The 11,473-nt window shown below is 51.5% G+C and overlaps 1 long non-coding RNA gene across 2 annotated transcripts; it reads left to right on the top strand.

The window, feature by feature from the left end:
• Positions 1-836: 836 nt before the first annotated feature.
• Positions 837-6,708, top strand: LOC139031519 (uncharacterized). Of its 2 annotated transcripts, XR_011484019.1 has the most exons (4): positions 837-986; positions 3,235-3,373; positions 4,153-4,270; positions 5,578-6,708. It is a non-coding gene; the product is annotated as an uncharacterized lncRNA (long non-coding RNA). The 2 variants fall into 2 exon arrangements; XR_011484018.1 differs by having other exon boundaries at positions 837-3,373.
• Positions 6,709-11,473: the final 4,765 nt, after the last annotated feature.

Here is an 11,473-nt window from a genome sequence, read left to right as displayed (position 1 = left end):
AAGTCTCTGTCATGAGGTGGGGCTCTGAACCTAAGTCACCAGAGAGGCTTCTTATCTTCGGCGTGCCTTCCTCCTCCGGTGCGGCCCTTGGCCACCACGGGGCAGCCTTACCTGGGGAAGTCCTGCTCCAGAGGACAGAGATGCTGGCCCTCACCCACCGTCATCTTGCGTGCGGAGACTACAAGTCCCAGCACCCACCGCTCACGGCCCGGCCACGCCCCCTGGTAAAGGCCGGCCCGGGGACCTGCGCGCGGCCCCGACAAGTGGCCCTCGGCGTCTTTGGCAAGCCGGCTCCGCGGCCAGCCTGGCTTTCGTGGCTGGCGGTTTCTTAGCTCCAAGATGAGGCAGGAAAAAAAAAAAAAAAAGAAGCGAGCTCTCTGGCAGAGAGCTGCCCCCTGCCTGCGCATTCAGCCCACCAGCCACCAGCAGGACCCTGGCAAGAACGGAGGGTTTTGTCAGCTGGGAGCTGTGCTGGTGAATGCAAAAAGTGAAACCAGATGTTCCTCCTTCCAGTTGCTTCACATCCACGCAGGGGCTTGGAGGAGGAGGCAGTAAAAACGCCAGGGCCCGTGATGGCCGACGCCCAGGTTTACGCGCCGGCTAACCTTGCACCATAAATCCGTTGCCCTCGCCGGAGCCTCGGCTTCCGAAGGGGCCAGGCCCAGCTGCAGCGGTGACCCAAGGCTGCCGGCTGGACGGCGCGGGAGGGACTGGGGGCGGGGAGCCTGACTGGGGACCAGCTAGTTGCTTTTCAAGAATTTCCCAGTGGGCGAAATATGCTACCAGATTGGCTGGGGGGCGGGGGGTGGGGTGGGGTGGGGTTGGCCTTCTTGGGAAATAACCCCAAACTCCGTCTTGCATTTTCGCCTGGAAAGGAATTGGATTTCTCTTTGGAATGGGCTACCAGATGCAAGAGAACTTGGTGGGAATGGACGTCAGGAAGCAGAGTTTTGCTGCAGGTCAAGTGCCCCTGAGAAAAAGGAGAGGTGGGCAGAGACCAGACGCTAGTTCCCCAGGGGCCATTCTCCAGAGACAGGGGGTTATCCTCCGTGCCACAGGATGCCATCCGACATCGGCAGTGAAATAGTCATTCTCTTTGCGTGTGGAGGCAGAACTATTGTGGTGGGGAAGGAAAGAAGCTAGGAGATGGCTCAGGAGGCGCTTAGAGACATCCAAGTAATGTCGCTGGCTGGGACCAGGTGGAAGCGGTGGACTCTGAGTGGAGTCAAGGTCTGGTGGACAGGGTGGGAAGAATCCCGGAGGCCTCCCCAGTTTCCGGTGTGGGCAGCTGAGCGGACAATGGTGAGGCCATTGAAATGGAAGCCTGGAGGAGGATCAAGTCTGTTGAGGGGATTCAGACTTTGGTTTTGGACCCATTGGGTTAGAGATGCTTATAGACACCTGTGTGGATGTTTTAAAGGGACTGTTGAAGATGTGGGTCTGGAGATGTGAAGAGAGGTCAGGGCTGGGATCTAAATTTCCTCCTTGTGTTATGGGTGATAGAAAGACAGAGCCCGACAGCTGCTGGTCGGGCCCCAGTCATCCTATACTGTTGACACTGATTGTGGTCACCTTCTTAATTTCTGTTTCTCATTTTTTGTTGTTAGTGTTTAGGAATGCAAGAGATTTGTGGGTGGCCACCTCTGATCCCTGCATAGACACTGGCCAGTGCCAGGGGCCCCTGGGTCTTGGCTGCAAACCTATGGGTCACGTTCCTCATGCCTGTGGCTGGCATCTCTCCTTAATCCACCTGAGCTCCCAAGGGCTATCTCAGGCTTCCCCTCGGGGCTCCTGGGTGGATGTCTGCTGTTGATGGCACTTCCCATGTGGCAGGAAAACTTCGTGCCATCCTGACCCCAGATCAGCAGCACTCTCCCCAAGTTCTGCTTTTCTCTCTTTTTGCATCATCTGGCTCAAATTTTCTGCTCTCTTAACATTTTCCCAGCTTGTTGACATTTTTACAGTGGGTAAAATCTTATTATTTCATTATTAGTCACTAAATGGGAATGATTTGCTTTTTCATTGGATCCATGTTGCCAAGACTGTTACATTAATTTCTAGCACGTTCTAAGTGACCAAGTCCTGATAAGCGGCTTGACACAGTGCTTCTAGATCTGTATCTAAGCAGCTGTTGGTGGGGTTGCTACTCAGACAGAGATGCCCACTTACAAGGATGCAGGGGGCAGTCGACCCTGCCATTCATGCTTATTTCATCTGTGCAGTTTTTATTTTGCCTTGCAATTATGGCTTTTATTTTTTCTGATTAAATAGGAACCTTGTTCAGTTCAATGGATTCCTCATATAAAAAGACTGAAAGAACCCCCCCCCCCTTCCCCTGCCCTCAAGCTGGAGGCTGAAAACAGATGCTGCTTGTACCAGGGAGTTAGAAACTGCACTTGTGTGACTGAGGCTGTGACATATGTGCGGAAACAGCTGAGGGTTTCCTTGCGGGCTCGTGTGGAGCCCGTGGGCCAGGCGAGGAGGGCCCTGGGCCATCTGGTTCCCTGTCCTTGGGAGGCTGGGACTGGCACCACTCTGGTCCCTTTCTCCCTCTCTCTCCTGGAGCCCTTCTTCATTTTTTAAAAACTTTTTTGCAAGGATTTTTTTTCTTTAATGTCCGTTCAGTTCAGTTGTTCAGTCCTATCTGACTCTTTGCGACCCCATGGACTGCAGCATGCCAGACCTCCCTGTCCATCACCAGCTCCCGAAGTTTACTCAAACTCATGTCCATTGAGTCGGTGATGCCATCCAACCTTCTCATCTTCTGTCGTTCCCTTCTCCTCCTGCCTTCAATCTTTCCCAGCATCAGGGTCTTTTCCAATGAGTCAGTTATTCTCATCAGGCTGCCAAAGTGTTGGAGTTTCAGCTTCAACATCAGTCCTTCTGATGAACACCCAGGACTGATCTCCTTTAGGATTGACTGGTTGAATCTCCTTGCAGTCCAAGGGACTCTCAAGAGTCTTCTCCAGCACCACAGTTTAAAAGCATCAATTCTTCAGCCCTCAGCTTTCTTTATAGTCCAACTCTCATATCCATACGTGACCACTGGAAAAACCATAGCCTTGACTAGATGGACCTCTGTTGACAAAGTAGTGTATCTGCTTTTTAATATGCTGTCTAGGTTGGTCATAACTTTCCTTCCAAGGAGTGAGTAATGTAACTAGTTTTAAAGTCTTCATTAAGTTTGTTACAATATCGCTTCTGTTTTGTTTGGGATTGTATCTCCCCCACTAGGGATCGAACCTGCACCCCTGCATTGGAAGGCGAAGTCCCAACCACTGGAGCACCAGGGAGGTCCCTCCTGCAGCCCTTCTTACTCTCCCACGGTGCTTGGTTTTCTTGCTGGCTCCTGGGTTACTCACGGACTGGATCTGTAGGTGTCCTCCCCTTTGGGGAGCCTTGCGGCAGAAATGCAAACGGGGGAGGGTCGTGGAGCATGTGGGGTAGATGGGGCATGGAGAAGGTCAGGCTGCTCACGGGAGGTGTCTCCAGGGAAGGGCACAGAGGAGACCAGCTGGCAGGAAGGGAGTTGGGGGAGCAGCCAGGCAGGAAGACAGTGCTGCTGGGGGCGTGGGTGCCGTGAGAACGGAGCGGGGACGGGAGTCTTGGAAGCCTGAAAGAAGCTGATTTCAAGAAGGCAAAGTGATGAGTTAAGACTGTAGACAGTTATTAAGCAATAAACTGTCCACTGTGTGTGCATGTTAGCCTCTCAGTCGTGTCCGACTCTTTGCCACCCCATGGACTGTAGCCCAGCAGGCTTCTTGGTCCGTGGGATTTCCCAGGCAAGAATACTGGAGGGGGTTGCCATTCCCTTTCTCCAGGGGATCTTCCCGATCCAAGGATCGAACCTGGGTCTCCTGTATTGCAGGTGGATTTTTTACCATCTGAGCCACCAGGGAAGCCCATTAGATTTAAGAATTCAGTGCTAACTAGTGCCTTCATCAGAGCTGGTCAGGAGGAAGAGGTGGGGCCGGAAGCCAGCCTCTCAGAGGTTGGAAGGCAAGCACCCAAACCAGCAAGTGAAGCCAGCCACCTGTAGGGAATTTGGGGCAGAAGCTGGGGAGCACACGGGGCGGAGGGAGGGGCTCTGTTTGCCTGGCTCTGCTTGGAGCCTGGCCTGAGATTCTCTACTTTCATCTCCTGTTCCAAAAGAGAAAAAGAAGCGCTGCTGGGGGACAGCCCAGCCTGCCTGCGATCACCCTGTGGATATGTCCGTGCTCATGACGAGACTGCTAGAGTGTCCTCTCAGAGTCGTCCTGTCGCTCCAAAGGTGTGTCTGCAGGAAGGTCACCGGGGCCGCGAGAAGGCCCGGGTGGCGACCGACCCAGGGAGCGTCCACTTTCCAGGTCCAGCCCTGCCACACCCCGGCGAGCTGCTCCGGCCCAGCCTGTACCTCCTCGCCCCATGGACTCACCTCTTCCCTTGCCCCGGGGGCCAGCTCCAGGTCCCCGCCCCGTTGGTGAAAGTGTTTTGTGCGATTCCTCCTGTTGCCTGGAGAACACTTTTCTCCTTTGTTATTGTTTTGGTTTTAACCGGCGAGAACTTGGGTCTTGATACCAAGGGGCTGACCGGCGAGGGGGGGATGGGAGTCAGGGAGGGGGCTCTGGGGAGCGGAGGCTGAGTGGGGTCAGCTCACAGGTGAAAGGTCAGGGTCGAAGGTCAGGAGTAGGCAGGGAGCAGGGACAGGTGTGAGCCTGGGCAGGAAGTCCAGGGACCCCACCGTGGACTTCTCCTGCTCAGTAGAAAGGCGGCAGGATCACCGGAAGAGGAGGAGACAAGAATGGATGAAAAGCTCTGAGGTTCGGCTCTGTGGGAGCCAAGAGAAGCCGGGCAGGGACCAGAAGGCATTTTCCCCTGCCTGGCGAGTGACAGTGTAGTCACAATGACCCTCACACCTACGGTCCGGAGTTCCCGCCATCAGTGCTGTGAGGATGTGGGCAGGAAGGGTGTGTGCGGGGGTCGGATGGGGAGCTCAAGGTAGGAAGGCAGGCAAGATGAAGGGCCAGGGGCTGGGGGAACGAAGGGTCCAGGTCTGAGCCCTCCTCCCACCCCGTGATTCCTGGTCCTCCCCCTTCCCCACCTGCCCCAGCCTCGTCCCTGGAAACCAAATTCATTTCACTCCCTGTTTTATCTGGAGATTGGCCTTCAGGGTCATCTGGACTTGGAGCTGTGGGCTTGGGGGGGGACGGTGACAGGTCAGTGTAGGTTCATCAGGGTACCAGTGTACCATCTGGGGCAGGAGGGTGAAGGTGGGAAGGCCGTCATTTTGGGGGTGGGAGCCACGTGGGAACAAGACCCTACTGTGAGGATGAGCCAGGAGGGGAGGTGGGCAGGCTGGTTGGGGGTTGCGAGTGGGCAGAGTGGAACTAGCTCATAGCCCTGACCACACCCATGCTTAATCGGCTTTACTTGTAAGAGCAGTTTTAGGTTCATGGCATAATGGAGCAGAAACTACAGAGATTTCCAAGATCCCAGATGCCTCCATGCCCACCCTCACTTCCCTCACCGTCAACATCCCCTCCCCTTCACATGCTCGTCCATTCAGAAGTAAAGCCCTATTTTGCTTACTGCACTTAGGGGATCGCTTCTGACAAGTTGACAGTGACAGAAGGGAGATGCGTGGCTCCCTAGACCAGATTGCTGAGGACGACACAGCCTCCGCCTTGACCTTGCTCATGGGGATCTTGTTTGGGGGAAAAGAATTGCCGCTTTGTGAGGACACTGTCTGCCCCATGGCTGGATCCATGGGGAAAAAACCGAGGCCTCCAGCCAAGAGCTCTGTGAGTGAGTCAAACTGATGGACCCAGTGGAGCCTGCAGTTGACCGGGCCCAGCCAACATCATGACTGCAGGCTCGGGAGAGGCTCTGAGCTGGGATCCCCCCACCAAGCTGCTCCCAGATTCCTGACCCTTGGACACTGTAGGATAATACATGCTTATTGTTTTAAGTCCCTAAGTCTTGGGGTAATTGGTTATGCAGCAAGAGATAATGAATATAATACCTTTAATTTCATTCTGATTATCACTTTGTCACTAGACTTGCCACATGACCTACTCTGTCAAGTCTATTTTTTTCCTGGCTGTCTCCACCTTTCTGCTGCCACTGGGCTGGTTATTCTCGAGACCTGCAGCTTAGAGGTCGTCTCCCCTACCCTGCTGATTGTGCTTGCTGGTTCCGAGGTCTCTTAGTCTTCCTTAGGCCTCCTTTCCTTTTTGTAAAAAAGTTTACTTAAAAATATATTTTTAAAATTGAAGCGTAGTTAATTTGCAATGCTATGTTAGTTTCAAGTGTACAACAAAGTGATTCAGTTATATATATGTATGTGTTCAGTCGCTAAGTCACGTCTGACTTTCTGTGACCCCATGGACCTGCTGCATGCCAGGCTTCCCTGTCCGACACTATCTCCCAGAGTTTGCTCAAATATATATATATTTTTTCAAATTCATTTCCCTTATAGATTATAAGGTATAGAGTGGAGTTCCCTGTGCCATATGGTAGATTCTTGTTGTTTATCTATTTTATATGCAGTAGGGCAAATATATTAACCCCAAACTCCTGATTTCTCTCTCCACCACCACGCCCCACTATATTCTTTGAAAGCCATGAGTTTGTTTTCTATGTCTGTAAATCTGTTTGTTTTGCATTATAAATTAGTTCATTTGTATAATTTTTTCAGATTCCATATATAAATGGTGTCAGGATATTTGATTTTGTCTGAATTATTTCATTTAATTTGATAATCTCTAGGTCCATCCATATTGCTGAAAATGGCATTGTTTCATCCGTTTTTGATGGCTAAGCAATATTATGTTGTATGCACACACTATCTTATCCATCCGTTGTCGATGGACTTACGTTGCTTGCGTGTCTCGGTTGTTGTAAATAGTGCTGCTGTGAACATTGGGATGCATGTGTCTTTTTATATTAGCGTTTTCTCTGGATATATGCCCAGAAGTGGGTTGCAGAATCATATGATAACTCTATTTTTAGTTTTTTCAGGAAACTTGATACTGTTCTCCATAGTGGATGTAGCAATTTACATTCCCACCAACGGTGTCGAAGGGTTCCCTTTTTTCTGCACCCTCTCTAGCAGGTATTATTCCTAGGCTTTTAAATCACTGCTGTCACGTGATTAGGCTTCCTTTTCTTCCTTTTTATTCTTTTCTTTTCCTGAAACCCATCAAACATTAGCACTTAGGAAAAAGTCTGTGGGAGATAAAAACTTTGTTTTTAATCCTTGTGTGTGTAAAAATATCCTTACCTGCTCTCATTCTTGTTCAGTTTTGTTGTTGTTCAGTCGGTAAGTCGAGTCTGACTCTGTGACCCCGTGGACGGTACCCCAGCGGCTCCTCTGTCCATAGGATTCTCCAGGCAAGAGTACTGGAGTGGGTTGCTATTTCCTTCTCCAGGGGATCTTCCCAACTCAGGGATCAAACCCACATCTGCTGTGTCTCCTGCATTGGCAGGTGGGTTCTTTAACTACTGAGCTACCAGGGGAGCCCTGGTTATTGAATTCCAGACAGAATGTCATTTTCTCTTAGAATTTTGAAGTCATTGATTGTCCTAGCATCCAAAGCTATATTAGCTGTACCATTTTCCTTCCTGTTTTGCTGTGTCTTCCCTTGCTTTTCCTTCCTTGGGAGTTCGAGGGCCCTCAGTTTCCCCTGGTGTGGTGGAGTTTTGTGATGATGTTCCTTATTGTATCAGTTAGGATCCTGGAAGTGAAGAAAGCCCAATTAAAATGGCCCCAACGACAAGTGGGTTAATTCTCTTGAATAATATAAAAGTCCTGGGATAAGGTGGCTCTCAGGTTGTTTAACTCAGTGGCTGAATTACACCAGGAACCCTGGTTTTAAAAAAATCCGTTTGTTCTGCCAGGATGCTTTGGGTGGCTCCTTTTGTGGGCACAGTATGGCAGTGGCTTATATTCCAGAGGCAGAAATTGGAATTACCTCGTCCTCTGACTCTTTAAAACTGTAGAATGTTTCCTAGAATTAGTCCCATCATTGGCAGACTTTCTATTAAGACCCCACATCCAAAATTAGGTCTTAGGGCTCTTCTTAAATGAATCACTAGACAAGGGAAATAAAGTTAATATGACTGTCTTCAACTAATCAAGGTTTACTCCCTGGAGCTGAAGATGAGGTTGGTCTTTCCTGACACCATGACTTTGCAGTGGAGGCTGAGGACTTAAATACAATCTGAATCCTATTACAAGGAAGAATAAGGCAAGTGTTATCGGTGAGCAACCAACATTGTCAAGTGACTCTGGGTTCTTCTGTCATTAACTGTGATAGAAACCCGGTGATCTGTCTTCTGAAAACGTCAAAGTCTCCATCTGTTGATGTCCCCTCATGTGTCCTTTGTCCTTGTGGGTTTATGACATTTTGTTCCTTTATTACCATTTTAATAGGGTCTCTGAAGGGAAAGGTGAAAAATATGTGTGCAGTCTCTCTTCCTGTCTGGAAGCGCCCAGCCAATGTTTCTCAAACTGGGAGCTGTAGGGCCTCAGTCTGTACAGCCTACAGTGAGGGAGCTGTGTCTAGTGTTTTAACAAATGAGAGTGTGGAAAATACCAGATGGTTATGTATTGCACAGAGTGAGATTAAATATTGTTTCCGTTGAGTATTTCTGGGTTGCATGTACTGGGAAGAGATGTGAAGAGTCACATAAAGCTATTTGGAAAGCATTAAAGAAGGGGCTTCCCCGGTGGCTCAGTGGTAAAGAACCTGCCTGCCAAAGGCTGGAGATGCGCATTTGATCCCTGCATCAGGAGGATCCCTTGGAGGAAGAAAGGGCAACCCACTCAGTATTCTTGCCTGGAGAATCCCATGGACAGAAGAGCCTGGTGGGCTACAGTCCGTGGGGTCACAAAGAGCTGGACACGGCTGAAGCAACTGAGCGCACACGCACTTTGAAGAAATCTCTTCTGAGCATTTTGTGCTCGACAACCCTATCTTACTTGGGGTGGTTTTACGGGTACGTGAGGCTCAGAGAACATAGCAAGTCCATCCGACTCCAATGGGCATGAACTAACGTGTGATTTATGCGTAAAGAAATGGTTCCATTCCACAGAGTCACTCAAAACTCCATGGAAGTAAACGTGTTACTGTGATCACGTTATTCGTCTGTTTTCCCAAGGAAGAAACTGCGCTCCAAGTATCCTTGGCCCTGCAGCAAGGCAGCAGGCAGGCGGGTCTGAGAGGCACGGCTCTGGACCCTGAACGGGAGCCGGGCTGAGATCTGTTCCCCTCCCCCGCCCGTGGTCAGGGCTGGGTCACCGCCCTCGTCGAGTGTCCAGGGTAACCTCCGCAAACATCTCTCCAAAGGCCGCATTCCCCAAATGTTTGGAGAGCCTCCGACCAGAAGAGATGCTAGGCTTCCGCTGAGTTACATAACAAAGTACTAGGCTCGAGGTTTGGTTTCAAGGCCTATTTTTCACTCAGCCTTGCCCTTCCCAGGCAGCTGTCTGCAGCAAAGACTGATGGGTGTATTTCCTCCACCAAAAGGTTTTCAAGAAGTGAAAACATCCCTCTGGGCGAGGTCACCATCTACCTGAAAACCTGGTCCCTGGGTCCCACCCCCGGGCCGTGGGCGCCCCCTCTCTGCCGTCTTCAGGGGGTTGTCTGCCTCTCCTGCTTCCTTCCTGTGTCCCCTTGTCATTCTTGCCTCACTCTTTTCTGCTTTCCAATGTTAAAATTCTTTTTTTTTTAATATCTTTGACATGGAAAAATCGCATCTAATTAAGGTGTCCAGCCTGATGTTTTGATATACATAGACACTGTGGCACTTCTCAAGTGGGGCTAGTGGTAAAGAATCCACCTGCCAAAGTGGGAGACCTAAGAGATAGGGGTTCAGATCCTGGGTCGGGAAGATTCCCCGGATGAGGAAATGGCACCCCATTCTGGTATTCTTGCCTGGGAAATCCCATGGACAGAGGAGCCTGGCAGGACCCAGTCCATGGGGTCGCAAAAAGTCAGACACGACTGAACATCTGAGCAGAAGATAATATACACGTAGACATGGAAAAGATCCCAAGCTGATTGACACATCCCTCACCTTGACATAGTTACCGCCGTGTGTGTGTGTGTGTGTGTGTGTGTGTGTGTGTGTGTGTGTGGTGAGATGATTTCCTTTTAGCTCGGTCCTCTCTTGCAGCTCTCAAGCATTCAGTACAGTACTGTCAGCAACAGTCACCACGCTGTGTGACGACTCTCTCGCTTTCTCTCTAGAACACACTCATCTTGCATAACCGAAGCCCTGTGACCCACACCATGCCATTTCTCTCTCCGCTCCTCGCCAGCAGCCACTGTCTACTTGCCAACTCTGTGCATCGGACTATCATAGGTTCCACCTACAAGCAAAATCTTACAGTGCATCTCTGTGTCCGGCTTATTCCTCACAGCTCGAGGGGCTCCAGGCCCATCCATGTTGTCACAGGGGCGGGCATCTCCTTTTTAAAGGCTGCATAGTTACTGTCTAACCTTGTTTCCGAAGCCGAGGTGATCAGAGAGGCATGCACCCCAGTCCTGCTTCATTCCTCGCATCAAAAGCCAACATTCTTTACTTCTCAATATTTAAAAATTACAGCAGAAAGACTCAGAGTCCTTTTCTATATTGTCCAGCTTTTAAATTGCTGTCAGTGGGAAACTTGGTCTGAATACCTCGCCTGGTGCTGTTGGAAGTTGGAAACCCTCCCGACAGCATGAGGCTCCTATTCAGTTCCAAGTGCGTCCTATTCTCGACGGTGTCGCTTCTATAATTAGCCCGTCCCCAGCTTAGAGGCCCGCAGCCCCTCTCCCTTGGGTCATGGAGTGGAAGGAGCAGGGGGACGCGGGCTCAGAAGCTGACCCCGACAGGGTGAGCAGAGCTCGGGGTTCTGGGGGTCCTGGCTCCCGCATTCTTGCTGTGCTGCCCGCTCAGGACCTGTGCTCGGTTTTCAGGGCACGTGATTTGGAAAAAAGACGTGTGAACGGTGCTTTAAAAACGGTCATCGCTCAATGAAGAGATGGCAGGCACAGCCGCAAGCGGAACCACAGCGCGGTGCAGTGCGGACCGGCTGGATCTCTGGGAGGAGAGGAAATGGGAGGCGGAGGGATGGGGGAGGTAGTGAAGTCCTGGGGCCTGTGCGGGGGCTGAGACCTCGGGGCGGGGGCTTAGTCCCCTGCCGCCTGCAGTCGGACACTCCCCGGCCTGTTAGGGCAGAGCCTGTCCTTGTCTCCCAGGCCCGCGGCCGCCTGGACGGGGCTGCGCCAGGGGCTCGTGGGAAGAGACGGTCCCTGGGTTGCACAGACACCGCCGCTCCTGCCCCTGGTGACTTGGATGGAGATCAGGGCTGAGCCGCCGCTCCGGGCTCTGCTTGCCAGCACGCTGGGCTCTCCCCTCGGGCAGGGCGCCCCGGGGACCAGAAGGAGGGGTGTTGGGAGCTCCTTGAGTGCAGAGCTGCTCTGGCGGGGGACCCCCCGAGCATCAG

This window comes from Odocoileus virginianus, chromosome 27 (genome assembly GCF_023699985.2).
Source record: "Odocoileus virginianus isolate 20LAN1187 ecotype Illinois chromosome 27, Ovbor_1.2, whole genome shotgun sequence".
NCBI classification, from domain to species: Eukaryota; Metazoa; Chordata; class Mammalia; order Artiodactyla; family Cervidae; genus Odocoileus; species Odocoileus virginianus.
This window is presented reverse-complemented; position numbering and strand designations above follow the sequence as displayed.